Source organism: Squalius cephalus (genome assembly GCF_949319135.1).
Source record: "Squalius cephalus genome assembly, chromosome: 3".
NCBI classification, from domain to species: domain Eukaryota; kingdom Metazoa; phylum Chordata; class Actinopteri; order Cypriniformes; family Leuciscidae; genus Squalius; species Squalius cephalus.
In genome coordinates, this window is record NC_137124.1 from 30142061 (window position 1) to 30157760 (window position 15700).

A 15700-nucleotide genomic window follows, 5' to 3' on the forward strand; every position below is an offset into this window, starting at 1 on the left:
AGTTTACTTGTGGTTGTCACCTCACAAAATGATCATGGGTATAAAACTGCTCACATTTGCATCATGCCCGACATCCTATTTAACTCTATTTCAGTTCTGCTGCGCAGTTTGTCAAGCTGCTCTCCAGTGGTTCTTTCTCTATGTCATTGATTAATTCCACTGACACAGCCTTTACCGGTGATCAAAATATCAGACGTCTTCTGAAAAAGGCAAAGTAAGTGAAGGGGAAACGGTCTTTACAGCCCAAGCTTCCTCAATCGATCATTGGTTACTACATTGTCAGTGGAATTAATCACAGGCCTGGTGCGCCGTGAACTGCTGGCACCCTTCTCCACACACCTCAGCCCTGTCATTTGCAAATGGCGACAACAGCCTCTGCAAACAAACAGGAAACAAGCCGTGATTTATTCATTTGTCTCTAAATTTACATCAAATCATTTAGAGAGGCAATTACTTGGGGATTTTCCCAGCTGTTTCACATAGATGTGAGGTTATGTCTAAAACAATTGTCTTTCTTACTGAAGACTTTTGCCTGCCAAGCATTCTAATCTCTTGTGATTCATAAATCATAGTGTTGGCATGTCTCAATATTTTGTACCCTCATGCTTCTTCCAATATGGCATATAGGAAGCAATTTATAGTACTCTTCAAAGACGCTAAAAATGCATTCAGAGATTATAAATAAATACACAAAGAATTTATAAATGCCCTTTTTCATATCTGAGATTTAACTGTGAAATGTCTGATACCCATGTTCAAGCATGTGCAGTATTTAATGACGTGGAGTTGTGCAACTATTAACTTTTCCACAGCTCTGGTGGTAAATAAGCATCACCGTTGGACTCTCCATTCAAAACACAATCCTACAAGACAAAAAGATAATGGACTGTGTTTATCGATTTCACCTCAACCAAAGCAAGAATGAGACACTATTCTTTAAAGAGCAGTCTCAACTGTATAATAACGGTTTCAGGTGGATGACTCTCCATCCCTGCAAATTGAGTGTTCATTCAGTGTAATAGAATCTCTATGACACAAATAACAAATAAAGTTGCGTGGTCTGACTCTAGAAAAACCCTACAGCAACCTCTTTCTATCTCTATCCTAACTTATTTATACCCTGGAAATCCAGAGTTCTCACGAGAGCACAATTTGAATTTGCTCAGTGAGTTACTCTGGCATTGAGCAATGATGCTCATTAACTATGCCCTTGTAGCCGAGCTGCACCAATCACATCGGTGTATCTGATATTGGCGGGCCAGAGGCGAGCTAAACAGATGACGACAGCGCTAGTGACAGCACGATGACGACAGTGATTGGTCGTAGTATTGTACAATTGCGTGCAGTGAGATTTTCAAATGCATGCTTGGAGCTTAACAGATGATGACAGTGCTAGTGACAGTGCAATCATGGCAGTGATTGGTCATAGTGTTATCCAATTGCGTGCAGTGTGATTTTCAAATGCACGCTTGGTGCCGCCCCTCGAGTTGGGCGATTTTCATTACTCGATTTCCAGGCTAACTTATTTAAGGGGATGAGTAAAACTGGATTTGAATTTCCTGACAGAAATGCAAGCGCTTGTAAAGCAGCAAAAGATAAGTGTTCAAGTTTTAGGTAAGATTAGATTTCACTGGCTTTGGTTCTGTGTAAATGATTTTATGTAAATGAAATCCCAAATCAGAGCTGCTTTGCCATTGTCATGACATTAAGCAAATGTCTTGTTTTCTGTCAGCTGTGCACAAGGATCTACACTGTAACTGTGCCTCATAATGGCAGGTTTAAACAGATAAAGGTGGGGTAAGCAATATTTGAAAAACGCTGTTTGAAAGTTGGTCGCACAGACACAACAACAAACAAGCAGCCAATCAGCTTTAGGGGGGCGTGTGACGGTGGAGGAGAGAGAACAAGCAAAAGAGGGAGATTTGAAGAAAGACTGTAGAAAGAGAGATGGCTGAGAGACATTACAAAATAGAAAAGCTCATAAGAATATCACTGGAAAATGAAGGGTTATGATCAGGAAAGAGCTTTAGGACCCGCATTAATATTAGAAAAGATTTCCAGCGCTAGAGAGAGCGAAGCGGGAAGGCCTGAAAACCGACGCGGAGGTTACTTTGATTCTTCTCCATACGTGAGTAACTCTGGGTTTGAGTGTCATTGTTTGTCTGGAGCTACTGTGCTGTTGGCAACTAACAACAAACTCTTGCTTATATTTACTCTTCTGTACTGTATGTTCATTTGTTGTCCTTCCTTGTTAGAAAATGCGTTGTTTACCGTTTAGCGTCCTTGTTAGTGCACCAGCCTCGCATGCCAGCAATCAGGGTTTGAGACCGACTCAGAGCAGGGCGGTTAGGATTGGAGGCGGAGCAATGAAGAGAGGGGTGTGTTTGTTTGAGTTGATTTCAAATATCAACAATATTCAGCAACGACTTTGAGAAATAACACACTGCACCATACGCATGTGCAAATTTTACAGTGATCACTTAGAACATGCAAAATTGCTCATTACGTCACCTGTGATGTTTAGATCTTCTATTGGTCAAGTGTCCTTTAGCTATGCAAATTTGTAGGTCAGCTCACACCAAACAAAACTTCTTCATGTGCTTATGTCTCTGATCTCTCACATTTAAATCAATGGAAAAAAAGTCATGTATGACCTAGACTCAGCCTCAGACGTCACAAGGAACGTTGTCTGAACATCTGATGCATGTGGCACACACAATTGGAAGCACTTGTCATCTGATTAGTTGAGTTCTACAGAATTTCCAGGAGACTTGTATGTCACATTATTTAACGGTCTGCCTGGAAACAAAGATGTCATGATGCCAAACCCCCTTATGGAAGAAGAAAGTCATTGTGTTCACAACTGTGACAATAAACACTTATCAGGATAAACTAACTGTTGGATTGAAGGTCACAGCATAGACTCTTTAAAATACATCCAAGAGTTTTACACGGCGGTCTGTTACTGTAGAGACATCGACATTAAATTGTCACGCCCTTAAAGGGACATTTAGTAGGATTTTCTCCCATCTAGTGGTGAAATTGTATTTTGCATTCAAACGAATAGTGCTCTACAGCGCCTCACTTTTTAAAATGCGTGTTGCATCTACGGTAGCCGTTATGTACCAAAAAGTTAAGCTTCTAATAGCACTTCATCGAGTTTTCCTTCGGGTGAACTGGTTTGTTATTTCAAACAAACTGCAACTTGACACAACGAACAAACGAATGTTAGTTTTGAACAAACAAAACTTACAACCTTGCTTTTAGGACCTTCTCTACTTTACTCAGTAGCTGCTATTCATCAAAGAGCCTGTTTAACTTTTAACTATAAATGTTATACTGTCTATAAACTAATAAAGTACACAACCAAGCAATGAAAAGCTTGTAATTAAGACCGTAACAATGACTTACCTGTCGAGAAGAAAGCAGGCAACTTCAGCGTCTCTTTTGAAAGCTTTCTCCTGCATTAGCTATCCCGACATTAACCCTTGTTTTTTGTAATCTCCGATCACGTTTCCATTTACGGTCTATTTTGGACTTTTTCGACGACGAGGACTCCTTATCCTGTGACTCCTTAGGCATATGTATGGTCCTCCATTATAAATAACCGTGCAGTGCAGCCTTTTAAACTTGCCGGTGCAGTGACAAGCACCTCTCACTGCTCTGCTTCTCCGCTTCTGCTGGCTTCAGTCACGTGACACTGGCTCTGAACGAAAACGCGTTGTGGAAACGCGTTGGCCTAGTACTTTTTGTCCCTCTCTGCTATTATAGTTTTTCAAGATGGCGGAACTACATGGAAGCCTCCGTGGACCTACCTGTCCCATGTATATAAAGATAATAAATTCTTCGTTGGCCTAGAACTTTTTGTCCCTCTCTGCTATTATAGTTTTTCAAGATGGCGGAACTACATGGAAGCCTCCGTGGACCTACCCGTCCCATGTATATAAAGATAATAAATTCTTCGTTTACGAGGATAAGTCAGATCATTGGCATATGTATTTGTACACCATTGAGGACATATTTATGATTAAAAATATTGCTTTTAGATAATAAAATACCTAAAAAGCTACACATTGTCCCTTTAAACATGATTCTGAACAAAACGAGCAGTAATTAGTTAATTTTCATGTCAGTCAGACGGCCTCTAGGCGGTCCTTAGCCAATGAAAGCTGCTATGGAGCCCAGACCTTCTGCAGTCAGTCTGAAGGAGTGGCTACGTGAGACTAAGTATGACCATACCATTTATAATGTTCAGCAATCAAAATCTAAGTTAATAGGTAGTTTTCAAACATACTCTATAATCCTTCCTTACGTTTATTTTGTAAAATTTACAAAAAATAGATAGCACACTAAGATGACCTACAAAAGAGCTTAAATGCATTCATTATGTTAAGTTTGGGCTCAACACAAAGAAATATTGCATTGCAATGCATATCAAGCACTGTAATCACTTACATATTCACTGTCATAAAAGTATTCCACGATATGTTGACTTGTTTTCTCCATGTTATTTTGGAAAATCTAGTCATTCAGCCATCAAGTGTGCACTCATAACATCTGTTCACCAGAATTCCAAAGGTCGCTCACCAATCCAGCAAAGGAATTAAATAGTCAAAGTTCACTCCAAATGCATGAATAATGATTTACAAATTTATGACAAGACTTCCCACCATCGCTTCCCCATCTTTCTGTGCTGACACACACACACACACACACACACACACACACACACACACACACACACACACACACACACACACACACACACACACACACACACACACACACACACACACACACACACACACACACACACAAGCTTCCATTCATGGCCTCGGGGGCCTGTGATGTGTAAACAGTTTCCAGCATAGGTTTAGTGCCATGATTAGCATATTAACACTCCTAAAAGTCAAATTTTAATTGGTAGCAAATTAAAGTTAATTAGTTTTTACGTTGATGATTTTAAAGCTCTGCAGATAATTAAGTGCAGTGTTCAGAATTTTGATATGCTGACATTTTGAGAATGAACAACCTGGATTCTAAACGAACAACCCTACTAAGATCTTAATCACGCAAATTGAAAAACACACCAGATTTGATTATCATGGGTTTCATATTGGCCCTCCTATTAATTACACTTAACTTATTTATTTATTTATTTACATCCACTTACATTTACTGAGATTATTCCCCACTTGCATTTACCCAAATTGTCCTCCGATAATTCCAAAACTTAAAGCACACAAATGGACCCGTGTCAAATACGTTGCTGGGAATACCAGGTACAAACGTGCATTTTGCACATGATAATATCTTGGCAGTGAACTTATTTCACTAGAATGTGATATGATGTGAACCGAATTAGTATGAGCATATGGTGGGCCACAAGCCTCACTCACATTTAGCCATGAGCCAAGTGCTCATTCTTTGGCACCAAGATTCATAAACTGTCATGCGGCTGAATGAAGCGCTCCTCGGGGCAAAGCTGCTCCATCTACCTGTCTTAATAAGTTGTACAAGTTGATTAGAATAGGATACAGTAGCAGACCTCCCATCATGAAAGGAAGCAACTGGACATGAACAACCATTTAACATGATCCAATTTGAGCTGGGCTTCTAAAAGTAGGCTCTGATGGTTGCCATAAATAACAGAGGTGGCGTGATAATGGCACAAGTTACCTTTAATAGCGCTCATTAAGACTGACACCTTCTCCATTTGGGAGGAGATGAGAGGAGGCTCATTATGATCACTCCGCATGCACAACTCAGACTCTAAAGAGAATGTGTGTGTGTGTGTGTGGGGTGTGTGTGTGTGTCTGTGTGTGTGTGTGTGTGTGTGTGTGTTGGGGGGGGGGGTGTTTGGGCAAGTATTGCAAGACAACTAACAAGACGATTGCAGTGGAATGTGTTAAAACGAAGGAATAAACTTGAAATGATGACTTAAGTTTATGGATTGTCTATAGCAAAGAGATTAGCAGAGACTATTTTTAGATCAGACATTCATTGATGTGTGTGTCATTAAAAATGGCAAGCTTTATGAAATATGCACTTCTCCTCAGATGAAATTAGAATGTTTTAAATAACTGAAGTCAATTAATAAATGGTCTCATTATATATATATATATATATATATATATTTTTTTTTTTTTAAAACATGATTTTAACAACAATAACCTTTTACCAGATGTGGTCCACTGTGGACCTTTCTAATATTAAAACAGAATTAAAAAATATATAATGATCTCTGTATGTGTTCATACAATTAACATCAACATTAATATTAACACAACACAGCACAGTACAATAAAGTTCAATAATATATCATCTAATGTGAATTTATACAACTTGAAAATGTTAAAAAGTTTATGAATAAATTAATATTAACCATGAATAAATAAACAAGGATAGGTGCATTAGTATTCATTAACACCTAATGCATCAACTAATGTTAAAATGAACCTTAGTTTATAGTGTTAGCATGTTTATTTATATACATTACACTACATTACTTAAAAGGAGACCTGCATTTTAATTATATTGCAAGTGCAAAAGCCTTGGCACTTAGTTTATTTTAGGACAAACACATTTTTTATCAAATGTCATTGTTCAGCTGAAGCCACAGACACGTCAAGCTGACATGCTCAAAGACAGTTATTCATCTGACAGTGTAAACAGTGTTGTTGCCTCCTGCTCATGTGTTTTTTTTTTTTTTGTTTTTTTTTTTTGTGTGTGGAAGTTTTATTTTTGACAGACACACAGACTATGAGCTGTTGTTTTGTAACAGAGACTGAAGTGGATCTATCAATCTTTCTCTGTGCTGAATATTAACATATTTAGATCAACTCTGCTGGACAGCTCAGCCATTTATAAGCTTTCAAGAAAAAACAAGAAAAAAAGAAAAAAACATGAGAAATGCTCTGTAGGACTGCAGATTTGCAGAGAACAAATGACTACCTTGGAAACACTGCAGTGCCACCATTTTGAACATCTAATCCTCTATGACAGTCACCCTGAGAATATTATCCTGTGAACCCCCCACACTGAGGATTCAGCCATGTGCGGAGATTGCTTGCTGTGCTTACACAAAGCTTAAAGCAGGACTTTTCCGTGCAGATGGGGATTGAGGCTCCTCACGTTCACTGGAAAAAAAAAAAAGTCCACAGTGGGATTCCTATCTTCTAATTAATAAGTGGTTTATGTGGTCTACACCCAATAAGATTGGTACAAAAGACGTTAGAACAGCCCCTTCTAACATTGCAACCAAGGATCTCGGGACGCCTCTGGGAATGCACCACTGCACCAAAAGCGTTTTGTTCTAGAAATGTAATTGCACAATCTACAGACTTGTTCCTGTGAGCATTACAACATAATGACTCAGTTTGAACATGAAATTAAAAGGAAATAACTTTTCTATGAGCTGAGATAATCTTAACAGAACATTTTTTTTTTTGTCAAGCAAGGAGTCCTGCTCAGCTTTAAAGTTCATTGCAATTGTTTGGTGATTAAAACTCCCATTGGTCTACATTGTCAGACACATCCAGATACTCCAGATATATTCAGTGCCACCATCCATACGGAGATTCCATAAACCTTTTCTCTGAAGGACAGTGTAGGCCGTTCTGCAGAGACAACCAATTTCCTTTATACTCTACGTGGGATGAACATTCAGAAGTGTAATTTTTATTTATTATAGACGGTTTGCATGCACAGATTTTTCTTCCATCTGAAATCAATCCAATCCATATGCAGATTCCAAAAGCACCATTTATGTGTATCATAAATTCAGCAATCAGACGGAAACAGTTCATATGTGCATTGCATACATTCTGAACACAATTTCAGCACTTGCAAATAGCAGCAATACTGTTACCATAACAACTGTCTTGTCTATCTAAGTTAGTCAAGAATGAAAATGTCTTTTAAAAGGTGAGAATTAGAATTGGCATATTTCCCCCCTTTTCCCCCAATAACTAAACATCTCTGAATGAATGCAAAATTTGTGGCAAAAAATCCTGCAGGCATGCATAGATTTGGAAAGGGACATTTTAGAATGACACACATTTGGTTGTGTGTCATAAAGTTGTATGCAAGAAAAGAGTACAGGAAGTAAGAAAACCAAGAACAATACAACAGATACATTAAGAGCTTCTCTTACTAATGGATGTGATATTTGGTTTATAATATGCCTTTAAATTCATTTATTTATTCTCCAAAGAAACACTTTATAATATGCCAGGTATTTCCGAGTCTGATTGTGAAAGTCATTAGGAAACCAGTCTAGATTATTAGGCTGCATGAAAAGTTATTGTGTTAATTCACCCCTTCATTTTATAAGGATAACGATGAAGTAATAATTAGCATGTACTAAACATCAAAATATGCTTGTTTCTATCAACCTCAGTGACAGCCTCAATTACATAATAAAATGTTAAGTGTATATGCTGTGAATTATCACTAGACAAAGTGGGAGAACAAAAGAGGAGAGAGAAAGACAGATAAGCAGAAAGAGGGTGAGAGAGGAATATAAAGCATTGGGACAAACAAACGTGAGTTATTGATTTATTGGGGGGAATAGTCTTTGTGACAGGTGCAAGATTGATCAAATGGAAGGTTATCCTTACTCACAAAAGCAAGCTGTTTGCCAATATCCATCAGTGCAGATTTAAAATGCCTGCAACAACCCTTGACATTCAAACACAGTGCAACAATTTGTGTAAAAGGCCACATAACCAGATGAGAGGCTGATGCTAAAATAAGGGAAGGTTTGTCAGAGGGCACGTGAAACTACTAGTCAGATTAGCCCACAGTTGTTGTTAGTTATATAGCATGCCCATCACTGTTATTCCTTCTAAATTTGCTCATAGTTAGTAAAGTACTAAATTTGCTTTATTTATTTATAATCCTCTTTTATAAAAAAGAGATTTTGTATCTCTGATAGCAGAATGTATTTCAGTGTGGGATTTTAAATGCCCAAATATCAGTTTGTTTAGTCTCTTCAACTCTTTAGTCTCTTTAGTACATAAGAAGAATTTGCTGAGGTTGAAGGTGGAGATTTTCTGCATTATATCAACACATTCTCATACCTAAGGCGTCACTTTTTGTCACTTTCAACCATGCTTCAATATCTGACGCTCAAAGCACCCTTTAGCGTCCATATGTGACGCTTCGGTTATGGGTAGGTTTAGGCGTCATGTAACTGACGCTTTCGGAAGCGTCAATATCTGACGCTCAAAGCACCCTTTAGCGTCAATATGTGACGCTTCGGTTGGGTAGGTTTAGATATTGAAGCATGGTTGAAAGTGACGCCTTGGGTATGAGAACGGGTTGATTATATTCATCATTGTTCAAGTTGCAAATACTAAATTTTAAAGGATAATAAATATATTTAAAAAAAGTGTTAAGTGATTCCAGATCAAGAGCATGCAGAACTGTTTTCAGTTTCTTGAAGATTATGAACTTTTAATGAAAGTTCTACCACTGAAAGAAAATGAAGAGGAAAAGGAATAGGAGAAAACTCTCCTTCCCATCAGCCTCAGTAAGTGTAGTATACACATTCTGTGGCTGTACAGAAGCACCAACACTTTGAAATTGATGCAGGCAGCTACTAGAATCCAGTGGAGCAAGACAAAGAGAGTTGTGACTCTGCCCCTACAGACACTTTGTGGTTGTCAGACTGAAATGACAGGTAGGTCTACATGTCATCAGCCTATAGGTGGAAAATCAGTGTGTCTGAATGGTTGGACCGAGTGAGGTTGGATAAATTGAGAGAAGGAGGCCAACCGCTAAAGTGGTTAGAAGTTTTCAGACCTGTAGATCGTTTGCTTTGTTCCAAAAAAATGGACTTAATTTGTTACACATGTGAGTAAACTGTACTCTTATTGGTCAGAGTTCCCATCAAGATGGATTGACAAATTCACTCCGTGAGCTACATTAAATTATATTTAAAATAAAAATTTATTTTTATTCACAAAATCACAAAATTAAAAAAATATTGTGTATATATATATATATATATATATATATATATATTAGGGCTGGGGGAATTAACGCGTTAATCTTTGCGATTAATTTGAGATGTTTAAGCGTAAAAAAAAAAAAAATTGACGCAGCACTTTTTTTTTTTTTTTTTGCCTCGTTTTAATGATTTCCTGTTGCGGCTGCTATTGAAAAAGCCGAAAATATGCCGTCCCGCCCCTCCGTGTTCGGCGATCAGGTTTCATTCTCGCGCAGCTTTCATGAGCGGGTCTTTTCCACTCCGTATATGCGCCGCGATCTCCGTTCCGCGTGTGTGTGTGTGTGTGTGTGTGTGTGTATGTGCTCAATGTTCACGTGTTTGCGCTGCGCGTTCTGCTCTGTCGTTAACGGCCCAAATGCTCCAATCATGTTCCGATCACGAGCTGGAAAAGCAAAGTCCACTCAAATAATGTGAAATTTCTCAGTAGTAGACTTCTGTTTGCAATAGCCCTACTGAGCTGGTATAGTCATGCTGGGCAACAATGGTAAAATGACCTGCTCTGATCACATGCTCTGGTAATTATAGCTTTGTAGGACTATATTTTATTTTGATAATTAGTTAAAAAAAAATAAAAAATAAAAAAATCTATTAAATTATGTTAATTGATTATTGAAAAACAATAATATATTGATATATTGATGTTTAATATTATTTTAATATAGGGCTATTTTCTGTGATTCTAAGTTTAAATATTGATGATTACACGGTTGGGGGAAATGCAATTAATTGCAATTAATTACAGCAAATTGTGCAATTAATTCGTTTTTTTTTTTTTATCGATTCCCAGCCCTAATATATATACACACACACACACACACATATACACAACATTTTAAGATGAAGAGGTGCTCTTTGGTTATAAACTGCAATAACTAATGTGCTCATCAGAATCAGACATTGTTTTTTGTTTTTTTATATAACACATTTACCGTTATCAATTATGATAACGCTTGATCTGTTGGGTCATATTGCTTTCTCACCTCATTCGAACTACCCGAGTTAATTTTTAATCGGGCCGAGACACCCTTATTCAGGCGATTTTGGAGCGATTGTTTTGGTGTGGATCCGAGCGCAATTGCTGTGTTCATATATGCCTAAATTAAATGAACTAAGGGAGAAAATGGACCAGGTTCTGAAACAAACGGTCAAGTTACCTTGAAAGGATCGACATCTGAGGTAGGTTTCAAACCAAGTGCGGTTCCTGTGATGTATCCAAGAGTAGACAGGGTCATACACTGATGTACTGCTCAGATGGCAGACAGGTCCAGTGTGGACAGATGATTTGGGAGCACCTCTCACCACTCAAAGGGTTTTTCACCAAGAGCTGGTCTCTACGAAATGGGCAATTTTGAGTCCCGATTGTTTGTCATCCAGCAGGTTGTTCAAAGAAAGAAAACAAGAGACCTTACTAACAATAATTTGTTCAAGTGTTTTTGTTTTGCCAAGAACAGGAGTTGGTCTGTAATCTTCCACTAGTTTTTGAGCAGTAAGGCTAGCGAGCCTGCTTAAAAGTGCTGGGAAAGATGCCAGTGTCAAGTGATGTGTTGCAGATTTGTGCGATTGCTGAGAGGACGGTTGCCTTTTAGAAGTGGATTTGGGGTTGAAGAAAAGCAGTTGTTTGTGGAGTTTGTGAATGTGTGAAAAGTGGCTGCTGTTTGTTACAAATGTATCATATTAAAAGTCCTCAACATGCAGTAAGGTGGTGATGATGGTGTAGGGCACAGAAGATAATTGGATATCTTGAACAGGTGGCGGGATTTCAAAGTCATGTCGATCTTGTCATGGTGCGGCATTGGCAGTGGCCAAGTTGACAAAAACTGATACTTACTCAAATCACCAGCATTTTTAGAATTGCTCCCTTTCCATTTAGCTGCCCTGAGCTTGGACTGATTCTTCAATGTGATCTTATTAGTAATTAGTTGTTTATAAGCAAGTAAATATATTTTATTTTCATACATTAAATGTTCACTGCCATCCAAAATAAATATAAACGATGCAAAATGATTCATAAAGATTTGTACTTTTCTAAATGTTTTGTCAATATTTTAATATTTAGTGAATGTCAAAATGTCAGTGTAAACGTTACATGCCAATACCTACAACTCCCAAAAAGATCACCATTGAGGATTTTTTAAAGTATATGTGTCACGGGTGGTTTCAGGAAGGCAGACGGAGACAATGATATATTTTCCAAAACGAAGGTTTATTGTAATTAAACACAGAACAGGTAACAACACAAACTAAATGTAACTGAAATCGGACGATGACAGACGGAACTTAAATACAAACACAGATGACACTGATTAACTGAACACAGGTGATACAGATAACGATGATAGACTAAACAGGTGATACAACTGAACTGACAATGACAGTAACCATAGAAACAAAGGAGTGGCGGGAAAAGAACAAAGGAAAACAGGAACCAATCAAAACACAAACTGAAAGTCCACACATACACTGACACGTGCCAATGCGTCACAAACTAGTTTTTACAGTTGAATACACACATAATAATACAATGAGCAATACAAAGACTACAACAACAGCCAGTCTGTACTTGCCACACAGAGCAAGTTCTTAATATTATAAGGTAATATTAAAAGCAGCAGAAACCCTTTAAATGCTACTGCAGAATTCAAGACTCTTGCAGAACATGATTCAAAGCATGCATTGTAGCACAAACTCTACAGTGCAGGACATGATGAACTGAAGCCTCTTACTATGGCCTTGCACTTTACATTATTAGAAAGTGGCCTAGAAATATAAATTATGTTTCAAGACTTGATGAAGCTGCTGTAAACTGGTACTATATGAGGTCATGAAGTGAATTATATTAGTATCATTTAATTTTTGAAACTATTTGTCACACACTGCTCTGAGACACAAAGGTTGAGGATCCAAATGCAGTATTTATTTTAAAGGGTAATCCAAAAGCATAATCCCGATTAGAGGCAAGAGATCATAAACACAAAGTAAGCAGTCCAAACAAACAAACAAGTCAGGGGACACAAGCAAAAAGGGGGATCCAAGAAACGGGCAAAGATCAAAAACCAAGAACATGGGAAGAACAGAGAGAATGCTCGGGATTGCAGTAGAGGCACTAAACAAGACTTCACAGGTAATGGCAGAAAGAACCAGGCTTATATAGGGTGAGTAAACAAGATAATGAGACACAGGTGAATGTGATGATGGTCTGGACAAAGGATTATGGGGAATGGAGTCTGTGGATGTGTGGTGATTGTCCGGGTTGGAGTGCCCGATAGTTATCCCGGGCACTCTCACTGGTGATCGTTACACTATTAAATCAGCAGCATGAGCTGTTCTCAGGTGTTTGTATCTTGCACAATAATATAAGCCCAAATATCTATTTATCAAAGATTCCTGGAAGAAGTACCATAACCCCCCATCCCACCTCCCCTCAACAAATATTAAACAGCACAACCGCTTTCAACATTGATAATAAATGTTTCCTGAGCACCAAATCAGTATATTAGAATGATTTCTGAAGGATCTATAGTGTATATAATGATTTATTCATACAAGACGGTGCATAATTTTTCAAGCTTTAGTGGCCAGATAATTCTCTCATCAGTACAAGGGACTAGGGGTGTAACGATACCCTCATGTCACGATTCGATACATATCATGATACTGAACTCACAATGCGATATTATTGCGATACTCCAAGACATATGATAAAAAGTTAACAAAAAATGTACTGTTGATTAAAATGCTATTTATTTATTTTGTATATATTACATTGGGAGTGTAAATTAATAGGCTTGGTCTTAGTGCTGGAAACCCAATGCACAGGGCAATAGTGACACCAGAATAAAAAATATTCATGATTCTGAAGCTGAAAATACAAAATTATTTTAGAGGAATATGCTTGAACTCTGTCACTGGCTAGATATATTTAAAATAATGTAGGCTGCTTTGTACTGGTAACATAAGACATTTGGCATTATCAAAAAAAAATATTCCACAATTGCACTATTTTACCAGCCTGGAAATCCAGACCTAAATCTAAAAGATTAATGGCCTGGCATCGACTAATGAAAATCGCTCAGCTCGAGGGGCGGCACCAAGCATGCATTTGAAAATCTCATTGCACGCAACTGGATAACACTACGACCAATCACAACAATAAACCCCATACGCTTAGCTACCAGCAGAGCTAACTGGTAGATTATACTCTTACCGTATCCGGTCAGCAAAAGAGCAAAAACGTCCTTCTTGCAAAGGAACGATTCGAGCGGCATCTTCTGCTCCTCTTTTAGATAAAAAGCCAGGTCTAACTTGTTCATTGTAGCAGTTTCAAACAACTGGTATTCATCCATAGCCATCTTGCAATGTTTACTAATGACTTCGACGTCACAGCGCTGTCGTCATCTCACCTCTGGCCCGCCTATATCAGATAACCCGATGTGATTGGTGCAGCTCAGATCGAGGGGCATATTTAATGAGCATCATTACTCGACACCAGAGTAACTCGCTGAGCAAATTCAACTTGTGCTCTCGCAAGAACTCTGGATTACCAGGGTACTATTTTACATTATATTCAACATTATATATAGTAGTTTAAAGCAGTATTGACACTAAAACTGTTTTCTCACACAGTAAGTTTTATTTTGGGTGAACTATACTCAATATATATAGTCACTATCCACGATACATAGTTGCATTTTTTTATTGCGATATATCGTGACACCCCTACAAGGGACTGACCCCTTTAGTCTGCCATCAGCGTTTAGTCTGCCATCAGCGTTCTTCTCACAGGTTTCGCGTTTAAAGTGTAGAGTTTCCTGTTAAAGCGGTGTTGTGTTAGCGGCCCCTAAGTTAATAACTAATGATCGTTGCGACCGAAGTGAATCAATCAAATTAACTTTAGCCGGAAAATAACTTTATTCAAGAACTGCTATAAAGCCAAACCAATATCTGTTACTTTAAACTATCCTTGTATCTCTGTAAAGCCGCTTTGGAACAATCTACATTGTTAAAAGCGCTATAAAGATGACTTGACTTTAGTCAACAAGAGACTTTTTGTCAGGCTACAAAGTTAAAAAGAAGTGAAAATAATAGAGTAAAGCAGGCAAATGGAAGAAGAAAGAAGGTTTGAATGATAAAATAGCCCAATTCAGCCTGAACCTGTCCAGCTACACTGTGGCAAGATCCCGCAGGAATCTAACTAAATGGGCTATTCATTTCTCAGTGTTCATGTTGACAAAAATCACCACTAGTTTTATGTGTGGGTGCAAAATGATGGGAGAGAGTTGTAAAAAGACAAAAAGAAAAAGAGGATGCAATTAATCTCTGTGATCTGAAATCACACTGAAATCCCTTTCTCCCATTAATCTTTAATTGTAAAGAGAAGAGTATCTGAGGCTGTGGCTATCTGTCAGAAGTGGGGGAGAGTGCCTGGGGGGATGTAGAGGCTCTAGAGGCCATATTCGCTGATTGAGCATAACATATCTAACAACCACAACTTATGCCTCATTATGAACTCCTACCTTTTTAAAATCCCTGTTGAGATCCAGGTCAGCATGACTTAACTCTGTACATACGGGTGAGGAAACGTCAAAAGGAGCATATAGTAGCTACTTTAGTATTTTCAACCTCAATGAAAATGATGAAAATACCTCTACCAAAACGATATTATGTTGCTGCTTGCATGTTTTGGGA